This window comes from Amblyomma maculatum, unplaced genomic scaffold (assembly GCF_055883805.1).
Source record: "Amblyomma maculatum isolate TAMU_Amacu unplaced genomic scaffold, ASM5588380v1 scaffold_13, whole genome shotgun sequence".
In the NCBI taxonomy this organism is placed as follows: Eukaryota; Metazoa; Arthropoda; class Arachnida; order Ixodida; family Ixodidae; genus Amblyomma; species Amblyomma maculatum.
Window position 1 is genome coordinate 27,542,474 of NW_028146738.1, and position 16,173 is coordinate 27,558,646.

The window sequence follows — 16,173 nt, forward strand, 5'->3', positions numbered from 1 at the left end:
AACGAGCACTGACACTGCACGGCACACGGGCGCCTCTCTGTGTCGCCTTCACCGAAACGCAACCGGCGGCAGTCGGGATCGAACCCGGGTACATCGGCCCAGTAGTCGAGCATCTTAGCCACTGCACAACCCCAGGGGGGGGGGACACAATTGTAAAGAAGAAGATGATCTGGCGCCGGCACGAGACGCGAGCACCAGTTGTTGGAGCCAGCCTGCAAGCCTCTGTCTATGTGAGCCGAACGTATTTTGTTTCTGTGCTACACTGAATTACGCCACGATGGCTGAACAAAGTATACCCAGCTTAAGAGCGATGCTCGGGGATCGCCCAGCGCAAGTCGTCGAGAAGAGCAACACTTTCGAAAAGAACTACAGTGTCGGCGTCCTGCTCGGAACGGGCGGCTTCGGAACGGTGTACGCTGGCACCCGCAACCGCGACAACTTGGCGGTGGCCATCAAGTATGTGTCTAGAGACAAGGTTACCAAATGGGGCACGATAAACGGCCAAACGGTTCCCCTTGAAATAGTTCTCCTGAAGCGTGTTGACCACATTCCGAGCGTTATCCGGCTGCTCGACTGGTACGAGAGGCCCTACTCGTTCATCCTCATCATGGAGCGGCCCGAAGTGGTCATGGACCTCTACGACTACATCGAAGAGAATGGCGCACTCGAGGAGACGCTGTCGCGGCTCTTCTTCAAGCAGATCATCCAGTGCATGATCGCTTGTCACAAGGCGGGCGTCATCCATCGTGACATCAAGGACGAGAACATTCTGGTCAACCTCGAGACCCTGTCTGTGATCCTCATCGACTTTGGGTCGGCTACCTTTCTGCGCGAGGGATTCTACACGGACTTTGAGGGAACCCGCCTCTACAGTCCTCCCGAGTGGATCCAGCATAACCGGTACAACGGTCTTCAAGCCACCGTCTGGTCCTTGGGCATCCTCCTGTACGACATGGTGTGTGGCTACGTCCCATTCAAACAGGACGAACAGATCCTGCGGGCCAAACTCCACTTCCGGCGAAAGCTGTCTCCCTCGTGTGAGGACCTTATCCGCCGCTGCCTGGCGCTGGTGCCGGCCGAACGACCCTCCCTCGAGGAAATACTCAAGCACGAGTGGATGGTCGCAGACGACCTCAACAGCACTGTTTCCGAAACCATTCCAGTACCGTGTGTGGCTCGAGGCGAACAGTCTTAATTCCCTGAACCAGAATTGAATGGGCTGTGAAGAAAGCATCTCCATTTGACAATCACGCCTCCCCCCCCCCCTAGACGCACCAATATTCTGCTCCCCCTCTTTTCCCTCAATCACCAACCCCTTTCCCCTCATCTCCTCCATCATTCAAAAAGGCATCGTCCTTCAGTTTCCTTCTGGAGAGGAAATTTCATCGTGGATGTTACGTCCTGTTGGGAACCGCGAACAAGTTGTTGACACAAGCCCGACTGGATTCAAGGCAGAAGTCTTCATGTGTCGCTAACAACTCTTCCACCGATGCTTGGAGACGTCGAGATGACCGCTTTTTTCCATCGATGTATACACGCCACACGTGCGTGGGCCGAATCTCAGCTCTGCCCAGTCTACGATTGCCCAGCGTGACAAAAGTGAGGAGAGACTGGGGACCAAATTTGCACGCGTTTTTTTTTTATTTTTCTTTGCGACGGAGTCTACGAGTTGCGGAGCGTCTTCTCTGGCGAAGTGTCGGACGTCCAGTGTGTGCGCCCTGGGTCGAAGAAGCTAAGAGACTGCCTCCTTTACTGCATAGCTGTGATATGCCTAAAAAACGTGGGGCACCCCTCACCCCATCCCAGGACCTATGCCTTCCGTGTGTGTAGCAAGCAGACCAGTTATTTTTTTGCACACCGCTGCGTTCCGTTCCTAAGCTGCACGCCACTGCCATTTTTTTTTGTTATATCACCTTCCCCCTGTATTTTTAAAATGTACATAATGGAGTTCAATTTCTCCACCTCCCCTCCTATACTGTTCCCTTCCACCTGCCATCATTAATACAAGCAGAGCTCATAGTAAACCAGCATTGTTCCGCCATACAAGGCATTTTTGTTTCCTGTGCGAACATAAACAGTGTACATACAACAGCGTCACACTTTCATAATTTCCGGTTTGTGTGCGTAAAGGGCACCCCCAACATGTTTCTTTGTACTTTTTTGAATTCCCGGACATGGCAGTCCAGTGAGCGCTATTGAGCAGCAGCTGTTGTTTCATTATTTGTTTTATCATGTGGAAGAGCTAGTGGAGTGAGCCCATGCCGCAAGGATTAGTTCCCCTTCTTGAGTCGGCTGCTTTTCCACTTCCGCGCCTTTTCCTCTTATTTATGTATTCTCATTTTATCGTTTGTGTCTCCATTATCCCGCGCTCCCTACCCTCAAGTCCTAAGTTCGGAAAGCATTGTGTACATAGTTTGTACAAAATACTCATAAGTCGTTTTTTTTTATAAAAAAAAATGCTGAAAATAAATTCTTGTACATGCAAGCATAAAATGAAATGTTTTTTATATCACGTTTTCTATTTTTTTCGTTCTTTAAGGTAACATGTTTATTATTTCTCGCGATAAAAAGGAACGGCTATACAACCTCAGTCCTTAGCAGACGATCTCGTTTAGTAGTTTCGTGCTCTTAGTGTCGATATCGCTTTCGCAACTGGCGTTATCGTGTGCCTGAGAGCGCAATTTCGTTGGTGCATCCTTTCTCTGCCGCGTGTCTTATGTAATATGAATTCGTTTGGGACAGTAATTACTCATCAAAATGCCGCATCGCAAGTATGCCCGCGTAAAGTGGCCATGCAAAGAACGGGTATGTTTAATATGGCATGTTTAATATATATTTGCGAGAGTAGACTAATTTCTTGCCGTGCATGGAAATGTTTTCTTTTTCACGGCCCTGGTTGATGATGCACGGCTTGTATATTGGGTAAAGGCAATAAGCGGGCAGATCGACGACGCACACATGCATGCCTAAGGAGTCTCGTGATTTGATTGAGAGCGCCTTGGCCTACTTTCTGGCAGGCGCACACTCCTAAAGCCGCTGTAAAGACCTTCCGCACATCTAATGTTAGCAGCACCCCTTGCGGCAGCCGTTCGCAGTCTGCTTTTGATGCCACCTCGGCGCCCACAGTAGGCACACTGGTGGTAAATTCTGGATACTATAGATGTAGGCACAGTAAGACCACAGTGAATTAAAAGAGACAGCGTAATAGACCGGTGTGACTTCCAATGGGGAACATAGTTTTTTACTATTACTACAGTGCACTAGAATAATAGTGTAGCGGACGTCTGAACTTCGCCTACTGCGGCCTGATTTCGAGAGAGTACCTTTAAGCCTCTCGCCCCTGTGCACTATATTAGAGAATTGTGCTTCTACTGTCACCCCCGGCAATTTGGAGGGCGAGAGGCGCGTAGGAACACAATTGCCTGTTGTAGTGCGCGTGATCCTGATCGGATTGGAGTGCTTCTGTTTTTCGCAGTGCTGCCGATATCTCGTGCGACTAGGTATAGTGAAGGGGTTAGTGGTTGGTGAGGGGGGTATTGTTTGATGATGAGGGATAATCGGTTAGTAATACGAGGGATGGTGATTTATAATTAGGGGTGAATGGGTTATTGATTATGGATCAACGATAAGAGATTAGTGGTAAGGGAGTAAAGGTATAAGGGTGTACTGATAAGCGGGTTTGATTCCCATGAAATGTTATACAGTGGGTTCGAGTTCCGTGAAGTTATTCGGTTCGAATTTCGTAAAGGTAGGGGGTTCGAATCCCCTAAATTATTTTTGTTCGCGTCCCATGGAGCTCGTGGAAACGAGTCCCTTAAAAGTCGTGGGTTCGAACCACATAAAGTTAGTAGGTTCGTGTGCCATGGAGGTCGTGGGTTCGAGTCCAGTTCGAGTCACAAAAAGGTTGTGGGTTAGAATTCTGTAAAGTTAGAAAGGTAAAGGGTTCCAGTCCCGTGAAGGACATGGATTCGAATCCCGTAAAGATAGTGGGTTCAAATTCAGTGCAGGTCATGAGTTCGAGTGACAAAAAGGCAGTGGGTAAAGGTAGAAAGGTAGGGGGTAGCAGTCCCGTGAAGGAAATTGGTTAGAATTCTGTAAAGTTAGAAAGGTAAAGGGTTCCAGTCCCGTGAAGGACATGGATTCGAATCCCGTAAAGATAGTGGGTTCAAATTCAGTGCAGGTCATGAGTTCGAGTGACAAAAAGGCAGTGGGTAAAGGTAGAAAGGTAGGGGGTAGCAGTCCCGTGAAGGAAATTGGTTAGAATCCCGTAAAGGTCGTGGTTTCGAGCCCCGTGAAGGTAAAGAGACTGAGTTATTTCACGTGGCTATGAGAGTCACGCGACATTGAATCTCTAAACGTCATCCGCCCGACTAGCTTTCTTGCACTTTCCTTCCCTTTGAAGCCAGTTGGTTACCTGAGCGACCATCGGTTGTCCTTTCTTAGCACTACATGCCCCGCCCATTTCCATTTCTTCTTCTTGATCAGAACCAACCCAGTCAAGCAATCGGGTCAAAAGGAAAGTGTTTATACCGTGCTTCAAACATTATAGAGAATAAGGGGAAGTATTAGAGGAAAGAAGCGTGTGTGCCGAGAGATAGAGGAAATACGTGCCCATGAAGGAGCAGTTCAGCGTTCGTAGCGGTTTTATTCCGTTAGGTCAAGAGCGCCCAAATCAGATGATTAGCCGTAGGGTGTATGAGCGGCGCCTTGATCCAAAGTAGGAAACACATTCTTGAAATTTAACCTTCGTTTTAAGATCCAGCAATAGGTGTACAGTCTTATATAGGGTTACAGACGAGAAAAAAGCGGGTATTGGCGTAGGCAGGAGCGCTCGAGCTAAGTCCACCGCGGTTCATTCAATCATCTCACTGTCATCGGCCATCTTCTCTCTGTTCTCCTGTATTCATCGATTTTCCGCCCCGTAAGATTTGGTTGGAGATGCCGGGTACGTCATCACCGCTCGTCATACTGGCTCGAAAACTTCGTCGTCCTGTGTCTGCTTGCGCCGTCAGCAGCAGATTTTATGAAGCACACCGCCTGCCTTATCTCCCGCCTGCCGGACCCGACGCGACCTTGCCATTCCGTCACCCAGTCCCCTCGCCCGGCCACAAGACACGACGGAGAGAACAAATGATATCAGCGACCCGAGACGCTGCCCACACGACCCCAGGACACGAAAGGCCTGGCTAACCTGACGACCCCACTACCGAGACGCTGACCAGAAGACTCCATTGACCCAAGACGACCCCACATATGAGGGGATTCCCCAGCCAATGTCATACGATGCGTACCTGAGCTTCGGTTATCGGCTATTGGTGACCTGTGGCCCGATAGCGTCCCGGAGTTGTACATGTGTTCGCGGAGAATTGTGACTTATACTGCGCCTTTTCTGCTTTGTAAATTAATTTCAAACACCGCTGATGCCTGCTGTACTAATGCTTCCTAGGACTGCTTGTGTGGTGGGCGTTCGAGGAAGCGGCAAATGAAAGGTGCTACACGGTCGCCTGGATCGGACGCCTAGAGGGATCAGCTTCGTATATGCATGAATTGCGTGGTGACGTCATGGCCTGCCTTGAAGGTACATCGCGCACCCCTTGTCGAACGCAACTAGCATTTCATTGAAAACATCAAAGTTCACCGGCGTTCTATAATTCGTTAAACGGAAAGGAAAGGCGCAGTATTCGTCACTCGCGGAATTCCGCAATCATCCTCACGTTAGACAAGGGTAATTATGATGAGCATTCAACAATCCGGGTAGTGGAGCAGTGGTAAAGCGCTGGGCATGGGTTCCAAGGGATGGAGGTTCGATTCCCATTGGAGGCGAAATTAAGTTCAATAATTTATTTAACTCTCCCTCTCGAAAGCGTAACGCCTCTTCTGACAACCTTCTGTCGACACCGATGAGGCATTAAAGGCTTTCGTCTTAAATCGCGGAATCATTATGGCGGCACGCCATTGTCTTCTTCCTTCTACCTGTTCGCCATCCAGTCACGCCCAGCGTTGTGCGACTAATATCGTCATTGACAAACTTCCTCGCGCACGATCGGGACGATCGCTCTGTGGCCCCGGGGAATGTTACAGACGAGGAAGAAGCACTCAGTGGCCTGGGCAGGTGTGCTGCCGCTAGGCATGTAGCCATTCATTACATCTGCTCAGTCATCGGCCACATCTCGGTTTTCCTGTGTTGGTGGGCTTTCCTCCCGGTAACAATATTTCCGGATTCTACTCGTCACGGCCTAGTTAACGCTGTATGACTCACAACTGTTGCGTAAAGCTCGAGTTTTGTTCGGAGCTTATTACTGTAATTATACTGGATGTGTAATTAGTACAAGGAATATTACTTGAAATCAACTATCAGCAATATATGACTGGATATAGTAGCGCCTATTGAGGTTTGCTTTAGATATGTGCCGTCTGAGGTTTGCTTTAGATATGTGGCATATGTGCCGTCTGTTGTGTTGGGGAGATGGCACAAAAGCCCACGCCACACTCACCCTTTCATTTCCAATTTCAGCGTCAATGTAGATGTATACTGTGTTCAGCGATCTTGTGAGAGCCGTTTTCTTTTCTAAAAGGTACCTAGCCACCGTGTTCGCCTACCAATAGGTCGTTGTGGCTTTAGTGCGATTCCTGGCGCCTCCCGCTTGGGGTGAAGTGTCTGTCCCCAGGGGCCTCGGAGCAGTGTTGATTCGGTTATCCCATGCCATGATCTGGATCTCTTGCGACGTGTTTTCTACTGGGAATGGCATTCATATTTTTGTTTCTGTGATAATGTCTCGTGTGGGTGTATGCCGACCAGCTTAAGAGTTCTTCATTCCTCGTGTGCTTATGAATCCCAGTAATGTTGCAAAGAGTGCGCCTGTGCAGCATTTCGATGTTTTTCAGGTCGCGATCTGAAAACTCATACACGGGTGCCCCGCACAAACTCCTTGCGACCGCAACCGCTCTAGAAAGTCTGGTACAATTTTCACGGTGCTCCACCGTGCCTGTTGAAATCCGGCGAATCATATGCAACATCGTAGTTCAGTTACGCTATAATGTAGGAATCCATTTACGAGGGCTGTTGCAACTAGAAATTTGCGCCTCTAAAATTTTTGACCGCCCGTTCTCCGACGTGATGTTTTCTCTAATATGTAGTGTAATCGGTTCTTTGGTATTCGTGGCATTCGTGGCATTCTTGCCATCGAGGCTTATGTGTTGTGCCATTTCAGGCGACAGCTGTAGGCCCAATGCTTCTAAGCTGTGAGTAAAGCGGAGGATTGCTGCTCTGTCTTCATGCTCTTTTCATTTCGGTAAGCCACTGCTTCCGTCCATATGCTGACATCATCTGAGTAGATGGTGAAGCGAGCCGAAGCGTCTCTCTCGAACGCTTCTGCTAGAAGGGTCATGGCCAAGTTAAAGAGAAAAGGGCCGAGGATAGAGCCCTGTGGTACCCCCTATCCAAGTAATAGGTCTGGGGCTCCATCCCGACGCTTTGTCACGAAGCCTAATAGGTCTACTTTGAAGGGAGCTGCATATCCAATTCTATGCTTTTGGGCTAGGATATATCTGCTCATTTTCGTAGGATTATCTGTTGTTTTGTATTGTCGAATGATTTGCGCATATAAACCGCGATGATGTACCCTGGTGTCTGTTTGCGAGACCTGCGGTTGATTATCCTGAGAAGCAGCCTAAGGCAGTCATGCCGGCCCATATTCGGCCGGAATCCTGCCTGATCTGGATGCAACTCGGCTGCACGTATTCAATGTGACGCTGTAATTTTGTGGCTATGATTCGTTCAATCAGTTTGCAGACAGTTGACGTGAGAGCGATTGGCCGTAGGTTCTCTGGTTTTGTCTGGATTTGTATGATCCTTGCCTGATTTCCGTATGGGGTAGAACAATGAAGTTTGTTTGCATTTCGCACCCGTCCGGACTGTCACGAATCGTTTATGATCGTTCAGAGCTGATCATGGGCTCCGTCGCTAAGGTTTTACTAAGGATAACGCGTAATTATTACACTAATCGTATTACATATGAGCTGTTCAAAGATGTATTGACATGGGTATTAGAGGTAGAAAAAGAAAGACCGCAATCAGTGGAGGTATAGGACGTAAAGTTCTAGCCCATTCCTGGTGTCCTTGTTCCCTCGTTCAGCCACTGCAATAGGTCTTCGGTTTAACAACTGTGACAATATGACATGACAATGTAATAAAGCTCAATTTTTGTCACTGTTAGGTGATAAATGCAGTAAAATACTCTGCGTAATTATTACCACTAGTTTCTTCTTCCAGGTTCGATCCCTGGTCGGCTCTTTAGGGTGAAATGTTTGGAAAAATAGTCATAGGTCTCCGAAGCGTGGCCTTGTGGTAGTACATTCGCCTCGTGATCAGGAGGTACCAGGTTCGATCCCTGGTGCCGCTGGGTACCCACCGGCTTTTCAATGCGTACAAGCTTTCCCCCGGCCTGGTGCTCGGCTCCTTGGGGTGTAATGTTTGGGAAAGGGGACATAAGTCTCAAATAGTTGATCCGCTGTGGCAGGGATCAGTTCCGCCATCGGACAACAATAAGTCCGCCTTGTGCACAAAAGCCCATTATGTGGCCCTTTTTTTTCTCGCAAAGTCAGACAGGCAGAAAATACGGACTTGCCAGGGAGTGCAGTGATCTCTGAGAAGTGACCATCATCAGTGACAATGAACCTTTACGTCTTTCGACAAGCTGACCTAGAGCGTTCCGCACTTGAAACTGCAAGGCTTTTCTGAGTTTTCGCGTGTGCAGGACACGGCTAGTTTTCTGTTTTGAACCCCGTGAAACACGGTAACTCGAACCCCGTTTACAGGCTGTAGTGTTCGTAATTATTTCGCCCCAGTAGGAGTGCAGCGGAGTTTGCGGAACCTCTTCCAAGCTCACACCCCTGTGAGAGCCGGGCGCCAGGTCGGGGGACGCTTGCACCAATTTTTACCGATGGGTGCCCGGCGGCGGGTTTCGAACGAACCACCTCCCGCAGCCGAGACGTTATTTACCTTTATTTTCGGCCAGAAGCCGCAGAGCCACACTTATATTAAAATAAGGGATTGAAGATATTTTTCTGCGTATAATGATGATGATTAAAACGTTTTATTGGTAGGAAACAGAAAGGCGCGTTATTGGAAGGCTTGTCGGGTTTTTAGAACGGGTTTCCGTAGGCTAAGGCCGCCGCCCTGCTTCTGTTCACCACTCCTCGGTTTTCCTCGAGGTCTGAGTTGGATGAGGATATCTCCCATCCTATCCACGTTGGCTGTTCTTTGGTTTCGAAGCCGCTATTAGTTTGACGGGCCCGTAACATATGTTACAATTCATTCTTCGCACGCAATTTACATTTCGGCTGTAAAACATTCTTGCTGTATAGCGTACTGGGTTATGCCCCGCCGGGGTGGCGCTGTGGTTACGGCGCTTGACTACTGTTCACAAGGAAGCGGGATCAAATCCCGGCTTCGGCGGCTGCGTTTCATTGGAGGCGAAACGGAGTGGCGTCTGTGTGCTGTGCGATGTCAGTGCACGTTAAAGAACCCCAGGTGATCTAAATTTCCGGAGTCCTCCACTACGGCGCCTCTCATACCCCGAATCGCTTTGGGACGTTAAACCCTACAAATTAGACCAAACCAAACCTTTACTAGGTTATGAAAGGACAAAATTTCTGGCATGTTTTGGGACCTCGGTATGGTTTACAAAAGAATAGAAAAGAAAGCTGAAGAAGAAAAAAATTAGCTTCTTCTTCTTCATCGGCGCGGTATGGCTACCGACCGGGTTTACCCGACGGCTTCAAGAGGGGCCCCATCTGCGGTCGCTCTAAAGGTCAAACATGGCTACAGGCCGTGGCTACAGGCCGGGTAGCTCCGTGGTACCTCAAATCAGGCTGTCCCGAACATTCCGTGGCTTCGCTCAATCGCAGTAGCCCCGGATTCCCGGCCATGTCGCACAACGCTCACGGACATGGTGACTGCTGCTGCCGCAGCGCAGGCTGGGCCACGCTGTCGTCTCTGCGTCCACCGCTCGCCAAGCGCTTCGTGGCCTCGCTCCAACGTCGCCACAGGGGCCACCCACCACAAAGCGCTGGTGGCTGCCAGTGCAACAGCGATCAGGAACATGGGATGCCTCAGCTTGGAGAAGCGCTCCTTATGGGTGGCACCCTTCCCAGCTCAGCAGCCAGCCGTCGCCACAGTGCCCTCCAGGGTATTTTTTTTTATCTTTGCGTCTTCTCTGATTTAATCAACTCATTAGCTTCACTACCCTCCAGTTGTCTTCCGCATACCTTGTATTGAAAACATACGTGTGTTTAGGTTGCATCATCCTGTTTTTGCGGTCTGCACGCTGCGGTAGTAGTTGCGAAGTTAATGGGTATTGAAAAGCTTCGGTAATCCAGCCATAGTATCCTTGCGTGGATCTGTCCTCTACATCATCGTACTGGAGGGAACGTGTTGCACGGGGGCAAAGAAAAAATACAAACCGAGTTAGCCAAATTTTCCAAGGGGGAGTTATGCGTGGCAGGAGACATCTTTTTGTTTCTATTTCGGTTTGAGGCTAGGGCTTCCAGGTCAGCTTTCAAGAGGCAACGATCGGCGACGTCGCTGATTGGGCATCTCAGTGGCTGCGCACTATCAATTATTGGGATCGTTAACGCAACTTAAAATCCGAATGCTACATGTTTGGATCCGTTGCGCACGTATGGAGGTTAGTGAAGACAACGACGTCCAAATGCGCTCTCGTGCAGTCTCCAGCAAAGCGCATCTGTTCCCGTTTCCGCGGGATAAAAACTCTGTAGCGTCCATCATTATTTTCTTTTTTGAACTGCAGAAGAACAGAAACAGTCACAGACAATAGTTTTTCAAAGACTGGGAGCCCCAGCTATAGCACTCTGAATGGAAAACAACAAGATGCGAATTCCTGAAATTTCAGGACAGCGCACTTCCAATATGTCGGGTGAAGTTTATAAAAAATCAAAAGGAGTTAAGAGTCTGCAGTATAACGCGACATAACCTAAAAACGGAAATTAAAACACCGACATGCTCCAGATACAATTTCTGTGTTCCGTGGTTAAGAACAATTATTATCGCATTGCCGGCCTAATGTACGAAAAACGTGACGTATTTTGAACGACTTGTATTATGAACGAAGATCTAAAACTTTTGTTTTGACTTTTTCTCTTAAGCCAATAAATAAAGATAGCTACTTAGTGTTTACTAATTATTCCAATGTATTGAAGGAAAAAAGGTACCAGAGGTTAACCTTACCCTATATTCCAAAATTTTTCAGTACGCAGACGTCATAGCACTAGTTATGTCTCGTCGATCCTTTGAACATGCCGGAGACCTGCTACAAACAGATGTTCATCCTATAGTACAGTGATTTGCTTCGAACAGAATATATTTGAATAAAAACAAGTGTCCTGTTGAAATTTAGAAACCCGCACAAAAATGTAACCTTCAGTAAAACGATTGTTCTGCATGAGGCCGGGTGTAGTGGATGCCCCAATATGAGCCTTTGCCATTCTGCTCCGTAAAATAGCTTGGCCGTAATTTAGGTCAACATTTGTTAAGGGCTACGCATATACAGCATGTTGTCAGTCGTCTTCAAACTGCATCAGTCCAGCTGCATACAATATAAGGCTCACCTGCCCCATCAGGCACCGTAAAATAGTTTTTACAGCTTTGGCTGAATCTGTATTGCGGTATGAAGTCACAATGTACAGCTCTTGCTCGAATTTCAAAATTTTTCAGGTAAATAACCTGTCGTACCGAATTGCAAATAATATTATGCAAGGAGCTGTCCCAGGAAACTTGGATGAGAGTGCTAAACTATTAAATGCAGAAATCTGCCCTTTATCGGATCTTTTTTCTTTCGTAGCTATCACAAGAAACTTTTTTTCGACTAAATACGAACTACCACGGGATAAACCTAGAGTGCTTCGTAGAAGCAAACTTTTTAAACTACCAAGCGTGTACACCAATTATGGATAAATTTCTAATTATGAATAAAGGTGTCGTGCCTCTTATGTCCCCTATCACTTTAAAAATTGCCAACTGACATTTTGCAGTTGATTTCTCTTGCTGAAGTTAAACGACAAGATAGAAACTGGTTGTTTACAGAGCATGCTATGTGAATGTGTTTTTGCATTGTGCTGTACTGTATGATGTACATTTAATTGATTGTTTATTTAGGCGAGCAGCCCGCGCCGGTCGATTGCTGTGGCCCGCCCACAGGCACTCCCGCGCTTCTGCGGACTCGAGAATGCAAGCGGTATTGATGAATGGTAATAAAATATGTATGTATGTATGTATGTATGTATGTATGTATGTATGTATGTATGTATGTATGTATGTATGTATGTATGTATGCATGTATGCATGTATGCATGTATGTATGTATGTATGTATGTATGTATGTATGTATGTATGTATGTATGTATGTATGTATGTATGTATGTATGTATGTATGTATGTATGTATGTATGTATGTATGTATGTATGTATGTATGTATGTATGTATGTATGTATGTATGTGTTAGTGCAGAATAAGAGGCTTTGTTTAAAATTTGGGTTAACAGTAAATAAAATTGTATTGGCTCATTATATAAAAGACAAGGTAAGAACCTATTCTTCATTGAAATATTTTTTACAATTGTGACGGTGAGCACCAATTAGGTGGCATAATTAAGTCAGTAGAGGATGTACAAAATTTGACGACTGTGTTTTTTTTTTCTGTTAGTGATAATTCGAGCTTATGGAACCGGATAGCTGCTAGATTGTACTACATGGCCAACTCATGCACCTAAAGGTTCGTCGCACAGCAAGCGATTCATTTGTGGTGCATACGTGCTTGTCTTGTTTACATGGCACAGTTATTGCTGCTCTCTTTTATTTTTTGTGATACTATCGTACACAAAACCGTCTTTACGTCTCAGGTGCAGCCACTGGCGGAGCCTCGGGGCCTGTATTGCAACGACCATGGCATTATCTCTCTCGCGCGCCACTCATATTCACCTATGCGTTGGTGACCGTGCTCACAGCACCCTCAGCGACCGTCACTGCTTTTATGGCACCACGGTCGAGCTCCTGCTCCATGGCGAGCCCCCTGCTACAGAGCCCTGACCGTGGAATTTTGAATTTCACTACTCGTGCTCCTGCTGGTCCTTCCATGCGCAAATGTGAGTCCTTTTCGCAGAAGCCTGAACCCTGTAGTTCCTCATTACAGTGTTCCATGCAGAATTAGGGACCAAACTTTCCAAGAAACGCGAGCGTTTACAGAGGCGCTATAAATGCAGCTAAGGTATGTCTATGGGCACACTCCTTGTTTCGTGCCGGCTAGGGAAAGAGAGCACCCTGACTTTCACTTTCAAACGGCGTGTTCCCGGTCTGTCATATCATGGCATGTCATGACAGCCCCGGGACTTTTTGCTCTTTTAGTCCCTTGTCTACGGTTGACAGAAAAACACCGACGATTCTTTACTGTTTCCCCACACAGCGTTCACGAACTGCTTTACGTGCACCTGCACGTCGGAGAGGGTGCAAGGCAAGGTTGAGTTCGACATTCACAAGTCCTTGTTCAAAACAATGATGGAGGTTTAACACTGAAACGTGATATTCACGAGCGAAAGAACTTGCCGCAGCTATTCAGTGCTTTAAAATGATTGGATTCTGAACCTGGGTTCGACCTTGACGAGATTTGAATCCTCTCCGGTGATTTTTTTTTATGTTTGTATGTGTGCGCGTGAAGAGATAGCGCTTTAAAACAATCTAACGCGGGAAATATATGCGGCGTAAATACATACTGCCTTGCCCTTTCGCTACAGCTTTTAAATTGTGCTCCACTTTGTAAACATCTAACACACCTTCCAGTCCTTCTCTCTGTTATCAGACCGGATCTAGACTAATTCAAGCAATAGGTACACGAAGTCGTATTCCCGCATCTCTTGATCTTCTTCGGGAAATATGAGTCTCAATGCGGCCGTTACATCTGAACTCGAGGAAAGTGCGTAACCCCTCATCAGAAGTTAAACCAGCATCGCGGACCCCCAGCCACGTCCTAAGTACGTTCGGAGCCGAGCTATATAACCGTACCTGTTATAATAGCTCACATCGCTCATATCTCTCAAATCGAACTCGGGGAGCTTGTAAGTTTACCATCTTGACGTCCCTCCCCCAGCTATTCACTTCATTTGGTGGTTTCTACATATATTGGCACACAGTATGTGGATGAATTCGTTTATGAAATGAAATGTTGAAAGGGACGACTTCGAGGGCTGAATTTAAAAAAAACCTTCACATAAATCGCACGCTTTCTTGCCCTAGTGTCGTGATAATCATAAGAACCTTCGCTCGAACGGAGACACTTGGACCGTTCTCCTGGTGCTTGAATTTGCGCATTGCTCGGATGGTTCTATGAGAGTCAGGTTAGCTCCCACCGCATCCCTGGCTCTATACCTTTGTTGGTGTTGTAGCACATGTAACTTCGGGGTGTTTGCGTACGGAGATGATGCTCGTGAGCCATGAGGATCACTGACAATTTGGCACTTTCACCTCTGACTCACAGCCACAATCGATCAAACGACGGGAATCGTAAAAACTTCGTATATTTTTTTCTGGGCGAGGGGGGGGGGGGGGGGGGGCTGTAGAGGCGGTGTCTTTTCAAACATCTGCACGCGGAAAATGAAATCACTGACGTTTAGCACACACTCCAGTCCTGAATAATTTTCCCTGTGCGCAAGACTTAGTTTTGGGGTGTATCAGTAACATATTTGCTTACAGTGCATGTCTTATCGACTGCCTCTCAAGCAATTGTTTGATTTGAGCAGATTAGTGAATCAGCAGCATTGAAGACTGAGCAGAGAAAGCGGACCACATGATGCAGACAAGCCATGGTTATGCTTTCATAAAAGAAAATGGTGCCAGTAAGGGAAAAAATGTTACGTACGAAACCTTTGTGAGAATTAAGGTTATTGTCTCCCGTACAATATTTTCATCGCACAAAAATTTATGAACGAAGCCTATGACGTAGTGACCCTCTATCGAGGTTACCATTCGGGACTTAGTGCAGGAAGCAGGTGTTTCGAGTTGCCGGAATATGTACACGAAATTTGTACTTCAATAAAAGCAATTAAAAATTATCAATGACCAAGTAATAAATAAATCTCGAAAGAGGCCAAGGATGGGGCATGAGGGATTAACACCATAATACAGAACTCGGAGTGTTAGTGCTGCGTGCCATCCTCTATTTGAGGTCTTTGCCATTTTTTATTTACAAGACATATACTAAATAGATCTGCAAACATCACCTACTTCCCAAAGCCGTTGTTACGAACAGCCAGGGCGAAAGTAATGCCACCATGCTAAGAAATAAGCAGGTGGTATTGCTTAGAATAGCTCCATTGTGTGTTGCAATATGCATTCGGTGAGATGTTGTCACGTCGTGGTGACAAGGTCGATGACACGAGTGATGGGTCGGTGGTATCACTGAAGAAGCTCGTTATTGGGCTGGCTTGCGCCCGCAAAAGCACTAAGTGATTCCGCCGCGGCGATGGCAACAATCGTGCATTTCGATGCTCGAACTAAGAATGCCCGGTGCACTCGTTACCGCGCAATTTAAAGGCTGCTCAGTACCAGCTAGATAACGTCGCAAACTGCTACAAGCACAACCGGGAACATTGTAAAACATACGCGTTCAGCGCATCTTGCGTGACAAAGAAACTGATGAAGCTGCGTCTCGCGACATCGAGCATTAACAAAGAACGAGTTCAGAACTGATACGCGAGCCAGCATCAGATTGACAAGGCCGCATGCCTGCGGCTGCTAAAAAACAACGAATACAGTCTTGAAGGTTCCGTGGCATTACTCCCCCCTTTAAAAAACATCCCCTCGATGTTCCAAAATAAACACAGTAACTTAAATAGAAACTTTGGAAAGTTTACACACCACGGATTCTTAAACGCAAGTAATAAGGATTCAGACGAACAACATATACGATTTTTGGGCGCGCACATCGCCGTTGTGATGCTGTTGTAGCGTCGGGAATGACTTCATAGTCGAGTTGACCGACGCGGCGAAGGATTTTGTATAGCCCAAAGTATAGACGCAGCAGCTTTTCACTTAGTCCACGGCGGCGAATTGGAGTCCTAACCCACACTTGGTCTCCCAGATTTTACTCTGAGCGACGGCGTCGT

At 47.1% G+C, this 16,173-nt stretch overlaps 1 pseudogene; it reads left to right on the forward strand.

Moving 5' to 3' along the window:
* The first annotated feature begins 277 nt into the window (after positions 1-277).
* On the forward strand, positions 278-1,244 carry LOC146172443 (serine/threonine-protein kinase pim-3 pseudogene; annotated as a pseudogene).
* Positions 1,245-16,173: the final 14,929 nt, after the last annotated feature.